Below are 23,970 nucleotides of genomic sequence, written 5' to 3'. Positions count from 1 at the left end.
TTTATAAAAAATAATTAAGTGGTAAAACTTAGATGAATAGTTCCTGGTTTATGGTATTTAATCTAAAAATAAATGAATGAAGTAGATAGTATTTAGCACTAAGAACTGTTGTTATTGCATTTATTGCTTAAAATAATTTAATAGTCAAATTTGAATAAAGCACTAAATCAGTGCTTCATTCAGAATAGACTGCACAATTTTAAGAATGCACAAGTTCCACATTGGCAACCACCTATCTGACTAATGAAAAAAACAGAATGTTGCAACCTCAGGATTCTACAGTGGTAACTCTTACGACTTTGGATGTCTGACATCAGAGGAAGAATAAAATATCCACTCTGCTTTATTCTGGCTAGCAAAAGCTATTTATTGTTAAAAATGTATAGCATCCGCAGCACTGAGCCACACCAAAGAGAAAAGATTTGCATTATACGTGGGATCACGTAGCATCACCAGGGGGCTACTTCAACCATAATAACAGAAGCCATAGCTATGCATTATACAGCAACTGTCCATAAGGTGCTTGTTTTAATATCACAAGCACCAGTTCACCTTACACAGCATAATGTTATATTTTGTTTATTTGACTAAGATAAGCAGTGGAGTAAAGTTGCACTAATGGAAGCTTAAACTTTTATACAAAATTAAATGCTAACATAAAGCATTATGCAATACACAGATCATTTATGTCCAGTAACATCACACTTATGGACTAAGCATAACCCCAGAGCACTCCATATTTCTGCTCTGAAATCTTCGAAGTCTATTCTTTCTATCACACTGGGAGTTGATTCTAGAAGTCTAAGATATAAGGACCATAAGCATTGCCTCCATGACTGGTTTCATCTAGTGAAGTTAAAACAAACCAGAATTTGGCAGCCTACCTCTCAACTGTCCAGAATTATGCTGAATGTCCAGATTTTGGCATCATATTTTTTATCTGTTCCTCATAAAATCTGTGTTTTTTCTGGCAAATCATTTGAGGGTTGAGGAAACTAAGTAAAGGCAGACATTTAAATTTCAGACTTCATATCCTTCAGAAGATGTATGCTAATGGAAAACCTGTCATTTTAGCAACTTTCCATGTTTATTTAAGCAAAATATTTAAAATCTGACCCTGATTTTGAATCTCTGTCCCTACATTATTTTTTTCTTTGTCCAGAACTCGTGTGCTAAGAGTTTGAAAGGTATGTTGGTGGATCACACAATTTTAAAGTCTTAACAATAGGTAGACATTCTTTTTATGAAATAGTTTAAAGGTAAAGAGTAGAGTAAATAACTTCATTTTATTCTTCAACTCCTTTCACAGGAGTTCCCTTTATTTTAGGACAGTAATGGTATGACCATTTCATGGCCATACCATTACTGTACTAAAATAAAGGGAACTCCTGCGGTGGTGGTGCTGCATTAGCATTGTTGCCTCACAGTATGACGTCCTGTTCGATTCTCAGCTAAAGCGTATTCTGTGTGGAGACGTGTGAATGGGCGTACCTTCGTTGAAGGTTGTGCGTCAGAGCTGGCAACTCGGTACGTAAAAATCTACTGCCAATCATTAGCGGACCGGTGTTCCACTGTGGCGACCCCTAACCGGGAAAAGCCAAAAGATACAACAATGGTATGACCATTTCATACCTGATGCAATCTTTGCTCTTATGTGGTATGCTATTTGGATCTTAGACAGCACACAGGTGCATAGGACTGTTTAGGCAATGGCTCTAGGCTTTAAACAGTAATCTTAGGAATAACCGGACCTAAGCATCCTTAATCCTGGACTCAGAAGTTCATTGAATCTTGACCTTATGCAACCTTCTAAGCTGTTGGCATATATGTCTAACAACCAAGATCCTGAAGTCTTTGCCAGACACACCCAGAAATGCATTATTCTACCCACAACTTTCACTCTGTTCCCATATAACAGTTTTACTGCCAACAGCTGCCCTCTCTCAGATCTCTCTGCTCCAAGCATGAACAGCATTCACTTGTTCATAGCTGCATTTATTAAGATGCAAGATCTTATCAACCCTTCTTCTAACAAGTTGTAACCATCTTGTAGTTCCTATTGTGGACTGTGGGTTGTGTCAAAACAGGGCATAGAAGGGAAAACTCATCGGATTACCCTATCAGTCAAGAGACTGCGTCTATATTATTAACAAAACTGAAAAGAGTTACAGGGTCAAGGACCAGTCATTGTGGTGTCTGCCTAAAGAGACATCACATGAAAATGATTTTGCTCAATTACATCTGAGATATAGGTTCATCTTTATTACAGAATTTATAATCTAAGCTCTCTAAGAAAAGAAGGTAAATATACAGAGAATTACAAAAACAAAACAAACAGATGTTTAATACAATTTAAATAAAATAATAAATCATACTCCATTTATTAGAAATCTAGCCAATAATAATACAGTAAATGACTATTAGGTAAACAACAGTGATAAACACTACATAAATTGTTAAATGCTACTTTATATTTATTGTTATCTAAGACCTTTATGTGGGATAAAGTCCAGATATAGCTGGAGCAACACATCCTATGGACAAATCCAGGTCCTACAAATAAAACCTCCAACAAACTAAACAAATCTGGTAAATGAAGATCTTGGAAAATTCACAGACTAATGACTGTATGTCTCCACTGCAACAACATCAGCGTTCCATCAATGTTCCAAATCCAAGCTCTGAGAATACAGACTCAATGACAACCAGATGACCACATTCCACCAGTTACAGACCTCAACAATGTCTTGTCTGCATCAGTTCTTAACACTTGTCAGCACTGCCAAGCAGTAACCTTTTTCCTTACTACACCACAGCAGTCTCAGAAGGAAAACAATGGCCTCTCCATACCAGTCCTCAGCTCTTTCTGGCACTGCCATGTAGCCAAACAATGACACCTGCTCCTCATTAATACACAAGAGTCTCAAAAGGTAAACGGCATCCTCTCTGTACTAATTCCCAGCACTTCCCAGCCCTATTGAACAGCCAGGCAGTAACACCTGTTCCTCAGTGCTATGCAAAACTACCATATAATGTATGCAATGAAAATGGCAAATTTGGCAAGCCAAAAACAAATGAAACCCATAGTAATAATATCAGAAGTCAAACTTTGAAACCAAAAGAACATCTATGGGATGGCCATTTGCCAATATTATTGGGCAAGATACAACAAAAACCAGTAGAGAAAAAGATGATATATGCACTCATTAAAAGTAGCATAGCCATGATTTTTGGAATTATACACCAACTTTCAAAATGTAGCACCCCTCCCCACAAGTGTATCCTGCTTCCTCCTCAAAAGTGTATCTTGCTCCCCCTTAGACAGTGTTTGTGTTTGGACCATATCTCTGCCTCTACTAAAAAACTCCTGAAAAGGCAGACTAGTAAAGACTAGTCAACCAGACATTCTGGATAAAAAAAGCCATTTAAGAAAATATATAAGCAAATAATCACAGTTAGCCATTGCCACTACAGTTAATAGGGGAAAGCTAGTACAACAAGACAAGGTTGGGGCTAGGGTCTTCACTGTTTCTATTGTACATTTGCATATTGTGAAACACACCTTAAGACCAGCATCGGAAGAAAGTGTTTGTTAGAGCTGCCTTCTCCTAGAGTCTGCAAAAGCATGTCTTTGTTTTGTCGTCCTATCTCCAGGCAGGGGGATTTTAGTTTGCTGGACTGTGCCTTGATGAGTGTTATAAAGAGTGACCAGTTTTCCAGCTTTATGTCCTCTCAAATGATCCCACTCACATTAACACACAACACATTCAATATGTAAACTACAGTAATGCTGCAACAGTAAAAATGTCTGAATCGATTATAGGTGCATAGGTTCATAGGTAGGTACTAGGCTACTGGCCCTAGGGCATAATTAAGCCTAGCCATAAATTTTGTGCTATAGCACTCCCTCCCAGGTGGTTTAGTTACCTGCACTCCTGTCGAGCAGGGCCATAAAAGTGATTCCCGGGGTGAATTTCCTGTTTCCCATCCACTCATCCAGATTTCTCTTGAAGAGTACCAACGAGGAGCTCTGCCTTACATATATGGGGACCCTGTTCCAGAGCAAGGGGAGTCTCTGGGACACAAATCTGTCCCTCCAACACATCCTGTTTATTGATGATGTTAGGTTTATGTCCTTTGAGCGTGTAACTCTGGTGGATTGGGTTTTCCTTAGGTGGAGCATTTCTAGCAATTCTGGGTTTGACATAGCCTTGTATGTCAGGCAGAGATCACCTCTGAGTAGCCGGTATGCGACCGAGTGCAGCCTGAGTTTTTTTAGCCTCATGGCATAGGGCATCTGTTTGAGGCCCTTTATCCTCTTTGTGAGGTACTTTTGTGGCCTCTCCAGCTGCTGCAGATGTCTTGCTAGGTACATCCCGAATGGAGCATTATATTCAATAATGGGTCTAATCAGTGATAAGTACAGGGGGATAACAACTTCCTTATTCCTAGATGCAAACCCCTTTGTGATAAGGTGGGCCATGTAGAAGGATTTTCTAACCACTTTAGCAATGTGGTTGTCGAAAGAGAGGTTACTGTCTACCTGAGACCCTAGGTCCCTTATCACACTCTCTGTGATAAGTGGGCTGCCACCTATGTTGTAGTTCATAGGTACTTGGGTTTTTCCCAAAGGGGATAACAATGCACTTTTGGCATTTAGTTTGAGGCCATGGTTTTGGCACCACATAAGACCCTTTTGAAGGATGTCAACGTCACTAGGATTCTCTATTATGTCTCCCAGTTTGCAGTCGTCTGTGAACTTTGTTAGCCATAGTCCATCCATGTTTACTTGTACTTTCGAGAAGTAGATACCAAACAGGAGGGGTCCCAGGACTGAGCCCTGTGGTACACCACTAGTCACAAGTTTGGAGTCTGATCTAGCATTTCTTATTCTCACTGAATGGGTTCTATCCGTGAGCCAGTTTGCAACCCATCTTGTTACGTAGGGGTTTATATTTAGGTTGGTGAGTTTGTCTATAATTCCCGAGTGAGGAATGGTATTGAAGGCCTTTGCAAGATCAAGGTATGCTATGTGAACCACCTTGCCCTCATCTATTGCTTTAGTGACCATTTCGAAGAAGTCAACCAGATTTAGGAGACATGGCCTTCCCTTCACGAACCCAAACTGGGTGGGGTCCAGGGTTTGTAGGTTCCCAATATCATTGTTTATGAGTTCCATGATGATGCACTCCATTGCCTTGCAGATGAGACTCGTCAGGCTGATGGGGTGGTAATTCCCGGGGTCAGTGGTTGCACCTCCTTTGTAGAGTGGTATGACTGTTGCCATGCGTCACTCTATGGGCACATAGCCTGAGGTGAGGCGGTGGTTAAACATGGTATTAAAGTGAGGGGTTAATTCATTTTGGAGCTCATGTAGCATGCATCCTGGGATGCTATCTGGTCCCATGGATGCTGTGTTTCTTGCCTTGGTGAGTGTTGTTTTCACCTGAGTGTCTGTGATTTTAGGGGTAGCACAATCTTTTGGTATGGATATGAGCCCTATGGGGGGGGGGGGGCGAATTTTGCACTGAACCTATCTGCCAATATATTAGTGATATCAGTTGGTTCCGTGAATTCTGAGCCGTTATGCTGTAGTTCGGAGCAGATCTGAGAGTTGCTATTGATGTTTTTGACATAGCTAAAAAATGCTTTGTGATTGTCTTTGGTGTCCGTTACGATTTTTCTTTCAAAGCTTGCCTTAGAGTTTTTATGAGGGTTCTTAGTTTTTTGTTAAGGTTTGTCAGGGAGCCCCTCCATTCCTGGGTTTTTATTTATTTTTTGCAGTAATTTCTTCCTTCTATTATAGAGCTTGTTTATGGCTGGGGTCTACCAGACTAGTTTCCTCTTTTTGGAGGAGTGGGTCTTGGTCTTGCTCAGGATAGCACTGTCCATGCACTCATGTAGGTGCTTGTAGAGTGCTTTTGTGTAGGATATAGCAGATTCCGTCATATTGACATTCTGAGTGGGAGTAACGAAGTTTGCCACCTCTGTCTTGAGTAGCATAAAGTTCGCTTTGGAGAAGTTTTTCACCATGGTTTCTTTTGGGATGGGGGATGGGGGTGGTATGTGGATATCTAGGGTAATGAGGTGTGGTGCATTTGTCCCCCATGTTGGTGATGACCAGGTCCAGTATATTTTTACCTCTTGTAGGGGTGTTTACAAGCTGGTCCAGAGCATTACAGTTAATGTACTCCAGGAAGTGCTGAGCAAAGGTATTAGTACTTTCATAGTTTTCCCAATTGATGTTTGGGTAATTGAAATCACCTAGTATAAGGGTGTTTGGTTGGACTTTCATGTTTTCCAGTACCTCAAGGAAAGTGGAGTGAGTGTCCTGGGGCAGGGAAGGTGATCTGTAGCAAGCTACAATCTGAACTGCAGTTTTGCCCATTGTTTGTTGCACTTGGATGATCTCTGAGGTATCATACTTTGCAACTAGTCTGGAAGTGTGGTTATCCCTGATGAATTCAGATACGCCGCCTCCCTTTGTATTTCGGTCCGGGTTTTGCTGCTGAAATGTGTGGTATGAGTTGTAACCTGGAATTGCTGGGGTGCTCTCTTGAGCCTTGAACCAGGTGTCTGTTACTGCACAAATATCGATGTTCTCCATGTTGAGGAGCACCTTGAGAGAATGCATTTTGAGGTTTAAACTCCTAGCATTTAGCAGCATGACCCTCAGTTTATTATTGCTAGTACTTGTTACAGTGGTTGATTTGTTTTTTGAGCCTTGCCTAAAAAGGCACTATGGGGGTGGCAAGAGCCTTAGCCAGTATCCTGAATCCCAGGGGTGACAGGTGCAAGTCATCTCTGGCAAAGCATCGAGACTTGTCAAGCATGTCATCCCAGGCAGACAGATACTGGATCTCATTTGAATGACACCAAAAACTTAGCCAATTGTTGAAATTTATCATTTTTTCTTTGTACTGAGGTATCATTCTTGGTGAGGGTAAGATGCTACTCAGGGCTAGGGTCATACCTGCCTTGATTACATAATCAGAGAGCTCTTCTATGTCCTTTTTCATGTAGTCCAGGGAGGTATGTCTCAGGTCATTCAAACCAACATGGACAATGACAGAGTCATATTTGTACTTGTTGTGGAGTGACCTGAGTTAGTGGGTAATGTGGCAGATTCTGGCATCCGACAAGCAACTGACAGTGATCTTCTCCTTATCCAGCCTGGTAAGAGGGACATCGGTGTGCCTGACTATGGGGTCACCTATTACAAGTCTGTTAGGTATGGTGTTTTGCCTTAGGGGCTGTGGTTGTGCGGCACACTGGTTTTTGTGGTTATGTGATGATTGCAGTGTGTTTGTGGGTGTAGGTTGCTTGCATGTCTGCTGTGGAGGCCTCTGTTGTTTCCGCAGATTTTTATTTAGAGCCTCCAAATATGTCTTTATGTATCTATGTGTGGGGTTCGCATTTGGATGTATGGTGGGTCTATGTGTAGTAGGTGGTGTGCTGCAGGTTGGTACCTTCTCCTCTTGACTGTCAATTCCAGTCATGACTGGAGAGAGCTTTGCTTCAAGTTTAGCTATGTAAGTGAATCTCTCGCAGATTTTGGTGTCTTGTGGTAGGAGGAGAGGGCTGTCTGTGTACATGAGGCAGTTGTGACATTGCCTCAGGATGCCCAAATTCATCAGATGCACAGGAGAACCTGCCAGGAGCTGGCTCTTGGACATGCCTGAATGGGTTAAGGAATTTATTTTTGGGGAGAGTAATTTGACTGTTCTCTACAGACAGTTGATGGGGATCTAGTGTTATAGGTTATATAGTGCTTCTGACTCTTTTTGTGGCAAGTGCTGGTCTAAAAATACTGATTTCAGTGCTAAAACTGGAGGAGCCGGCTAGTACCAAGGGAAAAACTGAAGAGCAGACTCAGTGGAGCCGAGGATAGCCCAACCCCAGCTAACCACTGCTGCGAGATGCACAGAACTGCGCAAATGCGTTTTTTATATCAGAAAGACTAAAGAGATAGAATTTAATCCAAAATGGCCAATAAAACTACAGTTTCTGGGCAGAAACCACTCCTCTAAGGACAGGTAGGCTGTTCAGAGCTCCCCACTCTCACTGGTGAACAGAGAAACTTCCTTTTTGCCCAAGTACGGTATGGCCAACACAGAAGCTCAAACATAGTCCAGGTATCAGCAGGTATCTGAAACTGGACTTTTCTAGCTTAGTAAGGTGGGAAAATAGCAAGATTTTTTTTTGTTTTATTCAGGAAAAACAGTAGAAACAGGTAACAAACAACTTTTACAGTGCAGTAATGGCTGTCGCACTTGAGTGGGAAGCCAGAGACAATTAAATAATACAATTTACAGCAAAAATGACTTTAAAAAAGTGCAGGCACAAGTAAATGCAATTTTTAGAATAAAATGAGCATTTTGAGAAGCAATAAACACCAGAAAATGATCGTTTAGGTAGAAATAGCAGTAAACATCAAGAAAAAACAAACAATGGTACTTAAACACTCCAAAGTCTCTCCTTTTGTCTTTCTGGCATTCTAGGTCTCAGCAGGACACCTGGGCAGGATCTGCTGAGCTTATACAGACTCAAAAATCGTGCAAATACGGTTTTTATATCAGAAAGATTAAAGAGATAGAATTTAGCCCAAAATGGCTAATACAACTACAGTTTCTGGACAGAAACCACTCCTCCAAGGACAGGTAGGCTGTTCAGAGCTCCCCACTCTCACTAGTGAACAAAGAAACTTCCTTTTTGCCCAAGTAAGGTATGGCCAACACAGAAGCTCATACACAGTCCAGGTATCAGCGGGTATCTGAAACTGGACTTTTCTAGCTTAGTAAGGTGGGAAAATAGCAAGATTTTTTGTTTTTTTGTTTTTTCAGGAAAAACAGTAGAAACATATATTCAGAAAATCTCTAGTAAAGGTAAATAGGTCTTTTGAAATAGCTAGAATCTTTTGCATGGCATTGGCTGGATGCATACATTTAATTTTAAAATCAGTGGAGACAACCTAAAGCTTTTGATCATAAGAAATATGAGACACTAAGTTTGAAAGTGAAAAAATCTACAGGCAATAAACAGTTTAAAACCAAGAGCTCCTAAAATTAGAAAAAAATGGTAACTTTATTAAACAGTAAAGCAAAAGCTGAGGATGCAAATAAAAGTCAAACTAACCCTCACTATTTTTACCACATCATGAATTACTCAGAGATAATTTTAATCATACTTTCCCCTGTTTACTTAGACAGGTACCCAAGGTGGTTAAAACAACAATGGTACATAATAAGTCAGAATATGCAAACTGATAAATCTGGAAACTTTTCGGACATCCTTGAGCCAATCAGAACACTCTAGTATCAGTAGAAGAGTGTACTAGTTGACATGTATCCACACAGACGTTTTCAACACTAGAATGAGTATGTGTATGGATTGCTTGTGTGATAAAATGTGAAGGGTGCTTTACTGTGTTTTCTGATCAGCTGACCAAACCAGAGCATATAGCAAAGATTCTGCTGTGCCATAAATGGTTTAGCATTTTATTTCATACCATCCTCTTCATCTTGTACTAGATAATAAGGTGAACAGCAGATCGGGATCATGTGATAAAAGCAATGGTTCACTAAAGCAGCATTGTGATGTACTCAGTATATCAAATGACTTAATCCCTTCCACATGAAAGATATTCAGGTTTACTTCAAAGTAAAGAAGTAGACTTACCATCCAACGTCAAGCCCATGGGAAGCAACATTTCAACACCCCAGAAGATTGCTATACAAGTAAAGAAAATTTCCAGAAGTTTAAAGCATTTTTATAGGTGGCTTCACTTCCCTCTATTCGTGAAGTGGGGGATCTGTCCCACCTACCCCAAGTTATACTACTTACATGGTTGCACCAGTGCAGAGAAAAGGTAATTGAGTTATTTCCCATTTTCTCTGAATTGATGTAACCAAGGAGGCAATACAGACAGTGGTTGGAGCTGTGCTGGAATAACATCCAAAGTGGGAATGCCTTTCACATGTCATGTAATGCACTGCATCACAATGGGTTACAAACTAGACTAAAGATTGTCTCCATTGACAGTGAGTGATGCTTCTCACCCGGATAATATTCAAGAAGGTCAAAATATTCATAACAAAGTATTAAGCAAGCAATAATGTCCAACAGGGTGTATGTTATTGTGGAAACAATGCCCGCCCAGTGGTGCTCTGAGGCCCAACTTTGCAGGCAGACGGCCTATACACCCCTGGAAGTGCATTATTTCCACAATAACACACACCCTGGAAGGCATTATTGCACTTAGAGAATAATCTGTCTGTAAAATTGTGGTGTTTTACTTACTTATTTATATTTCATTAGTATATTACTTTTTTACATATTTTTGATCATAGGAAGCTACTAGGCTATTGGTCCTGATGCCCTTACAAGCCTAGCCAAGAATTTAGCCTATGTTCCAACAAGTCAGCACCCTATGCCACTGTCCAACAGGGACATATGTGGAATCCCAGGGTGTATTTTCTGTTCCCCATCCAGTTATCCAGGTTGCGCTTATATAGTTCCTCCACCTAATGTTTCAAACTTGCTGCAGCATACATTAATGGTATTGAAGGAGGCATTTTACATCCAAAATATAACACTTTAAAAATATCCAGGCATTTACTTTATTTTTAGTCCTTTCCTCCTAAAAAGTTTGGTTTGTCACCAGTCATTGGAGATTGAAGTTACCAAATAATGCCATACATTAGTCATTCAGACTTTTATTTTTTTTTTTTTCAGAAAATTCATGCTAACACAAATCCGTTTCTTTAAGCATGTTAGTAATTTTATAAGAGGAGTAATTCAAATCTGTTCCTATTTTTTGAGCCTTTGTTCCCCCCTTATTTTAGGCTTTATTCAGATTTCCTCAGCTGAAAGGTCCAGAGGTATGCAAACCTCTTTACTGCTGCTGCTGTCAGTGGTCGAGGTCACTCACTCACTTCCTGTCTCTCTCACACACACACACACACACACACACACACACACACACACACACACACACACACACACACTTTCTTCAGAAAATGCATGCTAATACAAATCCTAATATTCAAGTTACTTTTTTATTTTATAACAGCAACATTTAAAATATGTTCCTATTTTGAGCCTTTGTCCCCCTTTTATTTCAGGTTATATAGATATCTTGAGCTAAGAGGTTGAGAGGTACTCAAACAGCTTAATTGCTACTGGCAGTGGATTGCTTGATCGCTGCCAGTCTTCACTATCGCTCTGTCTCTCATTCTCACACACACACACACACACACACACACACACACACACACACACACACACACACACACACACACACACACAGACACACAGTGTCTGCTTTCATGCATGCATTTACTGACACATGCAGACATAAACACACACACACACACACACACACACAGTTTTTTTCTTTTTCATTTATTTTTTTACACTCGCTAAACTGAAAAAGCACTGTTTAGCAAGAGTAAAATAATAGCTCAGTCGATCTCTCTCTCTCTTACTCTCATACATGCATACAGTCTCTCACACACTGACATAAACACATACACACACACACACACTTTTTATCTATGTTATCTTTGATCTATTCTCCATTAAAATATGATGTTTTGGCAGATTGTTTTGGACTGAAGTCAATAAATAATGATAGCTGAGTTTCAGACCTCCTAGCCTTCTGAAAATGAATGCTAATTTAAGAAGAATGGGGGGATTGCATTCCGAGTGTGTGTGTGTGTGTGTGTGTGTGTGTGTGTGTGTGTGTGTGTGTGTGTGTGTGTCTGTGTGTGTGTCTGTGTGTAAGACAGTAAAGGAAAGGTGTAACAGAGAATGTGTGTGTGTGTGTGTGTGTGTGTGTGTGTGTGTGTGTGTGTGTGTGTGTGTGTGTGTGTGTGTGTGTGTAAGACAGTAAAGGAAAGGTGTAATAGAGAATGTGTGTGTGTGTGTGTGTGTGTGTGTGTGTGTGTGTGTGTGTGTGTGTGTGTGTGTGTGTGTAAGACAGTAAAGGAAAGGTGTAAGAGAATGTGTGTGTGTGTGTGTGTGTGTGTGTGTGTGTGTGTGTGTGTGTGTGTGTGTGTGTGTGTGTGTGTGTGTGTGTGTGTGTAAGACAGTAAAGGAAAGGTGTAATAGAGAATGTGTGTGTGTGTGTGTGTGTGTGTGTGTGTGTGTGTGTGTGTGTGTGTGTGTGTGTGTGTGTGTGTGTGTGTGTGTGTGTGTGTGTGTGTGTGTGTAAGACAGTAAAGGAAAGGTGTAACAGAGAATATGTGTGTGTGTGTGTGTGTGTGTGTGTGTGTGTGTGTGTGTGTGTGTGTGTGTGTGTGTGTGTGTGTGTGTGTGTGTGTAAGACAGTAAAGGAAAGGTGTAACAGAGAATGCTTGTGTGTGTGTGTGTGTGTGTGTGTGTGTGTGTGTGTGTGTGTGTGTGTGTGTGTGTGTGTGTGTGTGTACATTAAATACTTAAATAATATATATTTTGGATGCAAAATACATCCTCCAGCAGCAGTTAAATATCCAACAGCAACTATGAAACATTAAGTAGAGGAACTATTTTACATAAAAAATATATAAAAAATGTAATTATCTAATAATAAAATAAATGTAAAACAATTTAACAGATATCCAATTTCCTAAGCACAATAATGCCTTCCAGGGTGGGTGCTATTGTGGAAATAATGGACATTCCAGAGGTGAAGAGGCCCCTGGTCTGTAACATCAGGCCTTACAACACCACTGGGTAGGCCATTATTTTCCCGATAATGCCCACCCTGTTGGGCATTATTGTTTGATTATATAATATTTATTATTTTCCACAAACATACCAGATTCTTATTTTTCTTCCACCAAATTATTCCTAATCTAAAAAACAGATACTTACAGTTCCAGCTGTGTAAACTATGAATCAGTATTGAAAATACGAACTCATCAACACAACTTCAACAACAGAGCTGTTTAACAGGACAAAGCATTCAGGCAAAAACCCTTCTTCAATGTACCTAAAGCAGAGGATAACATCCCTTCCTTATATACAGAACACACAGCCAATAATTAAACAATTAATCAATTAAAAAAGAGTCACTTCTAAAAGCAACAGCATTATATATATAACATTCAAGTAAATAGTCACATCTTAAAAGTTATCATAGAAAATATAGATATTTAACAATATAAAAATATAAATTCAATGCAGGCACATTTGTTTACATTTAAGAACAGGTTTTAAAGACACCACTTGATTTAGCCTTGGAGAAACGTTGGCTCCCATTCCCAAAATCCATTCATATTCCTTTATTTCTAGCCTATTACTAATATCACCACCCCATATATTCCTAAAGACCTGGTCTATGACTTTGAACTTAAATCTATGTTCATTTCCACATTCACTTATATGCTTAGCCAGAGAGTTAACACTATTATTCCTTTTAATATCAGAGCTATGCTCTGTACTCCACTCTTTCAGTTTTTTACTGATTTACCTGTTTAAAAAGCTGAGCATGTGAAGCACATTGTAAGGTAAACTATATTAGTAGAATTACAAGAAACAGGGCAGTCAAAGTCAAACTCTTTCCCACTTAATGGATCTATGAACACATGATTTTTATCTATAACTTCACAACAAGAACAGTTATGGATTTGTACCATGATAATTATACTTACGCCTATTCCTATTGGTATAGGTGTCCTTATAACACCATTTCTGTTTGACATTAGGGCAATTATGATATGAAAAACTCAGGACAGGATCAATAAATGAACATAATTCAGGGAGAGACCTAAGGATGCACAAGTTTTTACTTATAATTCTTTTTATTGCTGCAGTAGTTCTACTGAAAGTTGTAACATATCGGATCTTATTATCACTTTTCTGTCTATTATGTCCTTCAATAGATGCTGCGACTACCTTAGACCCAAAACTAGGTCTAGCAGTAGTTTCTCTCAAACATAGTGCATCCCTTATTTCCTGATCTGAAATCCCTTCGCCATAACCTCTGTTTATAAACACCTGTTTCAAATCATTCATCTGCTGATGACATTTTTCCAAGTCAGTGTTTAACCTGCTTATACGAATAAATTGCCCCTTAGTAATGCCCATCCATAACGCATGCTGGTGTGATGTAAGAACTTATTTCTATGTACTGGCTTTTTAAATACAGTAGTGTTTAAATCAACACCATTATATTCTATACAATTATCCAAAAAATGAATGCATTTAATAAAACTAGACATGGTGAACTTCAAGAATTCAGTACTGGAATTTAAGTATGCCAAAAACGTATCCAATTCCATTTTTGTCCCATACCAAATGAAAAAGACATCTTCCACAAAATGTTTAAAGCATTTCACTTTAGAAATAAATCCTGTCGGCCCATTATATATAAATTCATTTTCTCATTTTCTCAAGAACTAGATTAGCATAGGTGTTGGCAATGGGAGTGCTATTCTGTCTTATTGAGTCTATATGGAGCTTTTCTCCCCGGGCCTCCACTGAAAATGGACATATATCCAGTCGGACTTTCCCGGTCAACAAATGTAAAATAAATAAAATAAAGTAAAATAAGCATATCAGATCTTATTATCACTGTTCTGTCTATTATGTCCTTCAATAGATGCTGTGACTACCTTAGACCCAAAACTAGGTCTAGCAGTAGTTTCTCTCAAACATAGTGCATCCCTTATTTCCTGATCTGAAATCCCTTCACCATAACCTCTGTTTAGAAATGCTTATTTCAAATCATTCATCTGCTGATGACATTTTTCCAAGTCAGTGTTTAACTTGCTTATACAAATAAATTGCTCCTTAGTAATGCCCTTAAAAATATGGGGTGTGATATAAGAACATATTTCTATGTACCAGCTTTTTAAATACAGTAGTGTTTAAAGCAACACCATTATATTCTATACAGATATCCAAAAAGTTAACGCTTTTAATAAAACTAGACATGGTGAATGTTGTCCACAAAACATTTAAAGCATTTCACTTTAGAAATAAATTCTTCCAGCCCATTATATATAAATTCATTTTCTCATTTGTCAAGAACTAGATTAGCATAGGTGTTGGCAATGGTAGTGCCCTTTACCACACCAGAAATTTGATAAACCTTTTTGTCAAATACAAAAAAGTTATTATTTAGAAGTAGTTCTAGCAATTCACATATGGTTTCAACATATCTACCTGTGTTCTGCCTGTTATTACATAAAAACTCCCTAATAGCATCAATACCATGTACATTCGATATAATGGTAAATAGGGATTGAATATCAAGAGTTACCATCCAGAAATACTCCTGTTCCCTGCAGAACACCTATCATATAAATGTCCTAAAAATCATTTGTATCTTTAATATAACTTCTGACATAAGGAAGAAACGTTGATAAAATATTTAGTAAAAACAATGAAATGGGCTCAGTTAACCACCCCCTACTTGAGAGTGTAGGTCTCATAGGGGGATGTTCAAGAGATTTGTGGACCTTAGATAACCCATATAATATGGATAATTTGGGAAAAGGAACATTAAAATAACTAAAAGTTTCTGTAGTGAAGTCATTCATAGTCTGCAAATCAAAAATAGTTATATTTATATTAGTGATAAGTCTGTTTACGTCATCATTTTTAACAATCTTAAAAACATTAACATCATACAAAAAAGCATTCATTTCAATCGAATATTGCTCTTTGTTCATTAATACAATATCATCTCCCTTATCAGCCTCCTTAATAATAACATCCTGGTTAGCCTTTAGCTTTTTCAAGGATTCACATTCAAAAACAGAGAGATTGAAATACTTATGAAATACATTTTTATCATATAATTCCCTCATTTAAACTCACATATTATGAAAATCATGAATGATAGGATGGTTGTTCGGTATGAAGGTGCTAGACCTTCTACATATACTACCTCTACTAGTATCAGACTGTTTAAAAATAAGTTTCAAATCTAAACTCCAAATAAATAATTTTAAATCAGTCACAGTATTGGTTAGGTCATCAACTGCTGATGGAATGAATTTAAGGCCCTTATTAAACAATGAAATATTGATTGAAGTTAAATGTACTTGTGACAAATTTATGACATTATTTTCATTCACAGTACCTTTCTCTATTAGCGTTTCTGTGTATTTGAGATGCTCCTGCTTCTCCACCTTTTCTTTGTGCTGAACGACCTCTTGACTGTTTGCGCTTCCTAATGACCACCTCTTCTGGTAATTTCAAAAGAACCACCTGTTGTGAATGGGAAAAACCCAATTCATGGCATCTTTCATTCCTTATGTGCTGCAAAGATGCAGCCATTGAAGTAGAAGCCTCATTTTCATTCAGCAGTTCCATAGCTGCCTGAATTAGTTGAATGTCAGCGGAATCAGCTTGAGCAGACACGTTCTGGGAAGGATTTATAGGCACAGTAACATCATCAAGAGAATTAGATGCATTTTTAATTTTATTTATTGCACTATTTGATTTATCTCTAGTCAAAACACTAGTTTCTCCTTCGGCCACATAAAAATATGGCCACTATTATAGTCATTGATGTCATGATTCAATTTGTGCTTTTTAGCCCTTTCCATGGTATCAAGTTTCGCCAATTTGTCCAGAAGATTGTCATATTCAGCAATGCATTTAGAAAAGAAAGGGGAGGATGAAATAGCAGTTTCCAACTCTTCTATCTCCTTGCGCAAGTTAGCCTCAGTCTTAACAAAGAAGTCATTCATCAGGATCGATATAGTTCAAACCCAACTGCAGGTTCATTTCCTGCCTTGTTTGTAACAAAGCTGGATATAAATTAGCATATGATGGCATTTTTAGTACCATAAGTCCCTGAGGTACAATGCCAAGATCAATATATACTAAAAAGCTATATCTTTGCCACTGTAAACTTTTATACTTTCTAACTTTCTTTTCAAGGATATTAAATAAGTTCAAAAATTATATTCATCCTCATTTCATCTTGGACCAAAGTCTATAGACAACAGTACCTTATTGCTGAATCCCAACAATGGGTTTGGCTGAACATTCAAGATGTCGTTAAGTTTCCTAGTCATTCTCATTAGGCTGTGTTATTAATAGATATTAGTGCCTCTGTCTCTTCAGGATAAAAGTATCGTAATAATACCAGCCAAGATACAGAATAAAGATTCAGTTCATATACCAAGCAACCAGTAGTGAAAATACGAACTCAGTAATACATGTCCCTTTTCCAAAGTTACCCATATTATATGGGTTATCTAAGGTCCATAAATCTCTTGAACATCCCCCTATGAGACCTATAGTCTCAAGTAGGGGGTGGGTAACTGAGCTCATTTCGTTGTTTTTACAAAATATGTTATCAAAGTTTCTTTCTTATGTCAGAAGTTATATTAAAGATACAAATGATTTTTTTAGGACATTTATATGATTGGTTTTCTGCCAGGGAACAGGAGTACTTTTGGACAGTAACTTTTGATATTCAATCCCTATTTACCGGAATACCGAATGCGTATGGTATTTATGCTATTAGGGAGTTTTTATGTAACAATGGGCAGAACACAGGTAGATATGTTGAAACCATATGTGAATTGCTAGAACTACTTCTAAATAATAGCTTTTTTGTGTTTGACAATAAGGTTTATCATCAAATTTCTGGTGTGGCAAAGGGCACTCCCATTGCCAACACCTATGCTAATCTAGTTCTTGACAAATGAGAAAATGTATTTATATATAATGGGCTGGCAGAATTTATTTCTAAAGTGAAATGCTTTAAACATTTTGTGAACAATGTTCACCATGTCTAGTTCTATTAAAAGCGTTAACTTTTTGGATATCTGTATAGAATATAATGGTGTTGATTTAAACACTGCTCTATTTAAAAAGCTGGTACATAGAAATATGTTCTTATATCACACCCCATATTTTTAAGGGCATTACTAAGGGGCAATTTATTTGTATAAGCAAGTTAAACACTGACTTGGAAAAATGTCATCAGCAGATGAATGATTTGAAATAGGCATTTTTAAACAGAGGTTATGGTGAAGGGATTTCAGATCAGGAAATAAAGGATGCACTATGTTTGAGAGAAACTACTGCTAGACCTAGTTTTGGGTCTAAGGTAGTCACAGCATCTATTGAAGGACATAATAGACAGAACAGTGATAATAAGATCAAATATGTTTATTTTACTTTATTTTATTTATTTTACATTTGTTGACCAGGAAAGTCCGACTGGATATATGTCCATTTTCAGTGGAGGCCCGGGGAGAAAAGCTCCATATAGCCTCAGTAAGACAGAATAACACAATACAATATGAAATACAATAGAGAAACACAATACAGAGAAACTGTTGCAAAAGAACAAGAATGTGGTGTAGACAATTGGTTCAACCAACAACTGAACAAAAGTAATCCAAAAACAAAAGAGGGAACCAAACCACAGCAGGCAACAGACAAAAAAGAATTCCGTTTAATGGTAAGCGCTTTTACAGCACATCAAGCTGCTTCATCAGACAGAGAAACTGTTATATATTTACATATTAAAACCATTCCACTATCAGTATAATTCTAGATAGAGATTATACAATATATATGTAGGGCACTTTCCAAGTTCCCAGTCCCAACATTCAACAAGCTCATTTATTATTTTTGTGTCTCTTTATAGGTTACTTAAAATACGTACTAGACTTCATTTACTCAACAAGTTTGTACAGAGTAACTTGGTTAGGATTCAGTAACAATGCCAGGAGACCCTAACTGTGCAAACAGTAGAAGAGTGTGGGAATTAGTCAGGGGTAGAGCAAGGACAGAGCCATCGCATTGTGAAATATTAAGATTTTTTTGAATTCGGTTGAAGAGGGTTGCAAGGTTAGTTCTGTAGGAAGATAGTTCCAGGCTTTACCAACTGAGTTGGTAAACAGAGCTTCCCCAGCTGAGTTGTTTGCTTTGAAGGTGAAAGCTAGCATTCTGTTGAAGAATCTAAGAGTTTTAAGGTTCTGGTAGAGAGTGATGAGAGTTTTAAGATCGGGTGTCCCTTCTGGCTGTTAGAGAATCTTGTGGGCAGTTACTAGTTGGTTAGCCAGTAGAAGGATAGGTAGTTCAAGCCAGCGTAGTAGAGTGACGTTAAGGCAGTGGTGGGTCCTATAGGCAGAGGCAGTGGCAAATCTGGCAATATGATTATAGCAGGTTGCAAGCTTGTTCAGGTCGGTTTTACTAAGGCTTGTGAATAAGGGGGAGGGATAGTAGATGAGTGTGAGCAAGAACAGTTCTGGCTAGAGGAGTTAGGAAGGGTTTGATCCTGTGTAGAGAGCCAAGTTTTTTATTTATTGTTTTAATTGTGTGGTTGATATGCATGTCAAACTTCAGGTTGTTGTCAACTATGACTCGTAGGAGCTTGGTTAAGGGGTCTGGTGAGATAATTGTGCCATTGTTAGATTTAATGGAGAAGGTTAGAGAGGAGAACTTATGAGATGGGAGAACAGCAGCAGTTTAGTTTTTTGGGGGTTTAGTATAAAACAGCAATAGAGAAGCCAATTTCTAACCGAGCTAAATGTGTTTTGGGATAATGTCAGTAGTTCTTCATGTTACAACTTTCAGTAGAGCTACTGCAGCAATAAAAAGAATTATAAGTAAAAACTGGTGCATCCTTAGGTCTCTCCCTGAATTATGCTCATTTATTGATCCTGTCCTGAGTTTTTCATATCATAATTTCCCTAATGTCAAACAGAAATGGTGTTATAAGGACACCTATACCAATAGGAATAGGCGTAAGTATAATTATCATGGTACAAATCCATAACTGTTCTTGTTGTGAAGTTATAGATAAAAATCATGTGTTCATACATCCATTAAATGGGAAAGAGTTTGAGTTTGACTGCCCTGCTTCTTGTAATTCTACTAATATAATTTACCTTGTAACGTGCATCACATGCAAAGTTTGTTATATAGGTAAATCAGTAACAAAACTGAAAGAGAGGATTATAGAGCATAGATCTGATATTAAAAGAAATATTAGTACTAACTATCTGACCAAGCATATAAGTGAATGTGGAAATGAACATAGATTTAAGTTCAGGGTAGTAAACCAGGTCTTTAGGAATATATGGGGTGGTGATAATAGGCTAGAAATAAAGGAATACGAATGGATTTTGAGAATGGGGGCCAATGTTTCTCCAGGGTTAAATAAAATGGTGTCTTTAAAACCTGTTCTTAAACATAAACAAATGTGCCTGCATTGAATTTATATTTTTATATTGTAAAATATCTATATTTTCTACAATAACTTTTAAGATGGGACTATTGACTTGAATGTTGTATATATAATGCTGTTGCTTTTAGAAGTGATACTTTTTTTAATTGATTAATTGTTTAATTATTGGTTTTGTGTTTTGTATATAAGGAAGGGATGTTATATACACAGAAGAAGGGTTTTTATCTGAAAGCTTTGGCCTATTAAACAGCTCTTTTGTTGAAGTTGCATTGCTGAGTTCATATTTTCATTACTGGTTGTTTGGTATATGAACTGAGTTTTTATTCTATATCTTGGTTGGTATTGTTATTAAACTATAGATCAATCATACTACATAATACAGACTGCAAAACAATAGCTAAAATCTGTAATAACATAATACTTTAGAGATGTCCAATTACTTCTATCCAATCCAGTGTGGTATTATTCCAGAAAAAAATGTCTTCAGTTATTCAATTATTGCAAGCTTTACAATTATATATAAGCAATAAAAAAATAAGTTTTCTGACCTAACTTTTTGCTTCCTTGATGCACAAAAATAATTTGATTGTATTAAAATAAATTATTTTCTCACAAAGCTACATTTTCTTCCCCCTTTATAATATAAAAATGTACTCCTTTATCAAACTAAATATTTTTATGTATCAATGTATCTTATTCAAAAATTAGACTTCAGGTTCCTGATGAGTGCTAATGGTGCCCTCTGTCACCTATCCTTTTTATTATGTATGAGCTAGAGACTAAAACAAACATATAAATCCACTAATAATTAGTGATCAGCAAATCAAAGGAGTAGCTTAAACAGATGATCTTTTGCCTATGATTACTAATAGTACTATTTCTTTCTACTATATTTTCTACTTTTTAACAGATTAAGGACTTCCCTCTTTATAAACAAACTTCCAGAAAACAAAATTATTATTTATGTCACCTTCTGAAATAGGATGCTAACCCACAATTATAGTCCAACAATGAACATTTTTTAAGATGGTTATTTTCTAATTTTCAGTATTATATTGTATAAGACCAAATAAAAGCAACCTTAATTAAAATGGAAAAGTTAGTAAAAAAAAAAAGAACTTTAAAAATATAAATGTTCTTTTGCTGGGAAAATTAATGTATCTGTTCTGTGTGGGTCTTTTTTTATAAAATACAATTTTACCTCCCAAGAAAGAATACTATAAAAATTAAAATAATTTTGCTAATATTTCTCTGGCAAAATGGCTATACAATAATTCCCTGGGAAACTTTAATTCTATCAGAAATGAAGCATGGCTGTAATATTGAAGACCCAGAGAATTTGTTTCAAGCAATCCTTAGTCATTCTAATAAAATGGAATGTAATTGCATTGGATCATATTTCCCAGTATTTAAATGAAGTTTGTCATTTAAGATTATCTATGTGGTATGATACTTTTGTTACCTCCAGATCAGCTGATGCACCTGTTCAGAATATGTAATATTTATTAGAAAAGTACAATTCTCTATTCCCAAACATAAATTTTCCATGGAGTACTTTTCTGTGGTCTTCATGGTTTTCTTTCATACTTACTAAATAAAATTCATTATGGTTTAGACATATTCCTTTCTCCACACAATTTTCCACTGCTAAATTTCTTCAACTGGTTAAGATACTATTTTTATTGAAAATGATCAAATAAAGAACTGGAGCCATAATAGCACAGTTTTTTTGCATTTTTAACAGTGTAATCATTCTTTATTTTTGAGAAAAAGGTACTTTCAAAAATAGCAGAGATTATGACCAACCCTCATAATTCATCTACTTTAAAACTCATAATGGATTAAAGAAATTATATACCTTTACTTTTTCAGTCTAAAGATTTTTTTTAATTGTGGATTTTTTATAACAAGATTATATACTCTTCTAGTATCCTTAAACTCCAGCAAAATATTTTCTTGATGTACTATCTATATCCTGTAAGAATGTATTAGTAATAGTCTGATGAACTCTGTTGGTTTGGATGTGATTCTGTTGGGACATGGCATCATGTATGGTGGTCATTTTGATGGGACCCTTCTCTGGGCCAGCAATCAAGAAGACTCAAGGGATGGTCACTAAGTGGAAAGATAGATTCATACAGTATTTTCAGATGCAGCTCCCGGCATCAAGCACAATTTCCCTTAAGGCCACACAGGAAGCATGCTCCAGACCTTGGGCTGGACTCTCCTTCTCTCTCCAGATCCACACAAAACTCCACACTGGGCACTTTGCAGCTCTGTGTCCCTGTTCCCAGTAACTGACACACACACTTGGATATTTGAGCTTCTACACACATACACACCTAGGAAAAAGCCGGCCCAGATTTACTACTTCTGCCCTTTTCTGCCCAGAGTCTGAGGTAATCATGCTGCCATCAGTCGGCTACACTAAGGCTGTTGCAAAGGGTAACCAATTATACTATGCAAAATTAATACTAATACAAATAGTAAAGTAGGACCAACGCAGTAAGGCTTTCAGAAGGGGCCACAGTGTCACTAAAACAAGCATAAGTACTCTCAAGATGTTAAAAGTATTCCCTAAAGGACCAGCCACAGTGAAAGGTATTAAAATATTTAATGATAAATAATAAAACAGAAAACAGGAGAATACCAAATTCAATAAACAACACAGTTTCAACCACAGAGATATAAAATAATTCAGCTGGATAGTTTATCACAGATGCAGAAAACAATACTAAACTATTCTCACTAAATGTCCCTGACTAACTAAAGAATTACTGTTCCCTGACTACTTACTAAAGCAAGACAAGCTGATGTGTGCTGAGTGTCTTACCACAGCAAAAGCAAGATGATGTCTATCTCTTTGTCTGTGTGGATGTGTCAGAAATCTTTCCTGTCAGGTTCCAAAGTGCTGCTATGAGAATTCCAAAGAACCAGATTCTGGATAGAGGATGACATCACCTTTGGTCACCTGACTCTGGTACAATACACCACACACACAGAGCTTTGCTAAGATCTGTGGCAGCATCTGAAAGCTATAACACAATTTCAAACTTTCCACCCTTCCAAGATTCTCTGATAAACATACACATTTCATCAGTTACAACAATACAACCTGATATACATGCATACATTCTTTCTCTCCAAAAGGAAATACTATTTAACTTTTAACTGTAACTTTACAAATATATGTTTACCTCAAACATCTGTACAAATCAGTGTGATAGACAAATAACATAAAATTCTTCACAAAAGTCCAGCTAGCTATGTTTGGCATATGTACACATGTACTGCCCTATTTTCCATGGTACAGATGACACTACCTGATGACATCACATCTTTCCCGCCTTTAAAAACTCAAGCTATTTTTAAGTGACCCTGGAAAAATGCTGCTTGAGAGAAATGGGAACACATTAACCTATACCCTATCTTGAAAGCCCATCTGCATTAGCATTGCTAACCCCACTACAGTGCTGCACTGTCATATCATATGCCTGCAACTCTAGGCTCCACCTTAATAACATGGCATTTTGATGACTGGTTTGATGTAGCCATGTTAAGGGATTGTAGTCTGTAACCACAGTGAATTTCCTCCCATACAGATAGGGGTGAATTTTCTGCAGTGCCCATACGATGACTAGACATTATTTTCTCTACAGCTGCATAACATTCCTCCCTGGGTTGGAGTCTATGGCTGAGATATACAAATGGGTGCTCTTCTCTCTCTAAGGAAACCTGGATTAGTACAGTGCCCCACCCCTTGGTTTGAAGCATCCACCTGCCATCCACTGCAAATACTCAGTACCAGGCCCTCCCTTTCA

Source organism: Protopterus annectens, chromosome 12.part0, assembly GCF_019279795.1.
Source record: "Protopterus annectens isolate FY-2018-M chromosome 12.part0, PAN1.0, whole genome shotgun sequence".
Lineage (NCBI taxonomy): Eukaryota > Metazoa > Chordata > Ceratodontiformes > Protopteridae > Protopterus > Protopterus annectens.
The sequence above is the reverse complement of the archived record's forward strand: the minus strand, read 5'-3'. Positions refer to the sequence as shown.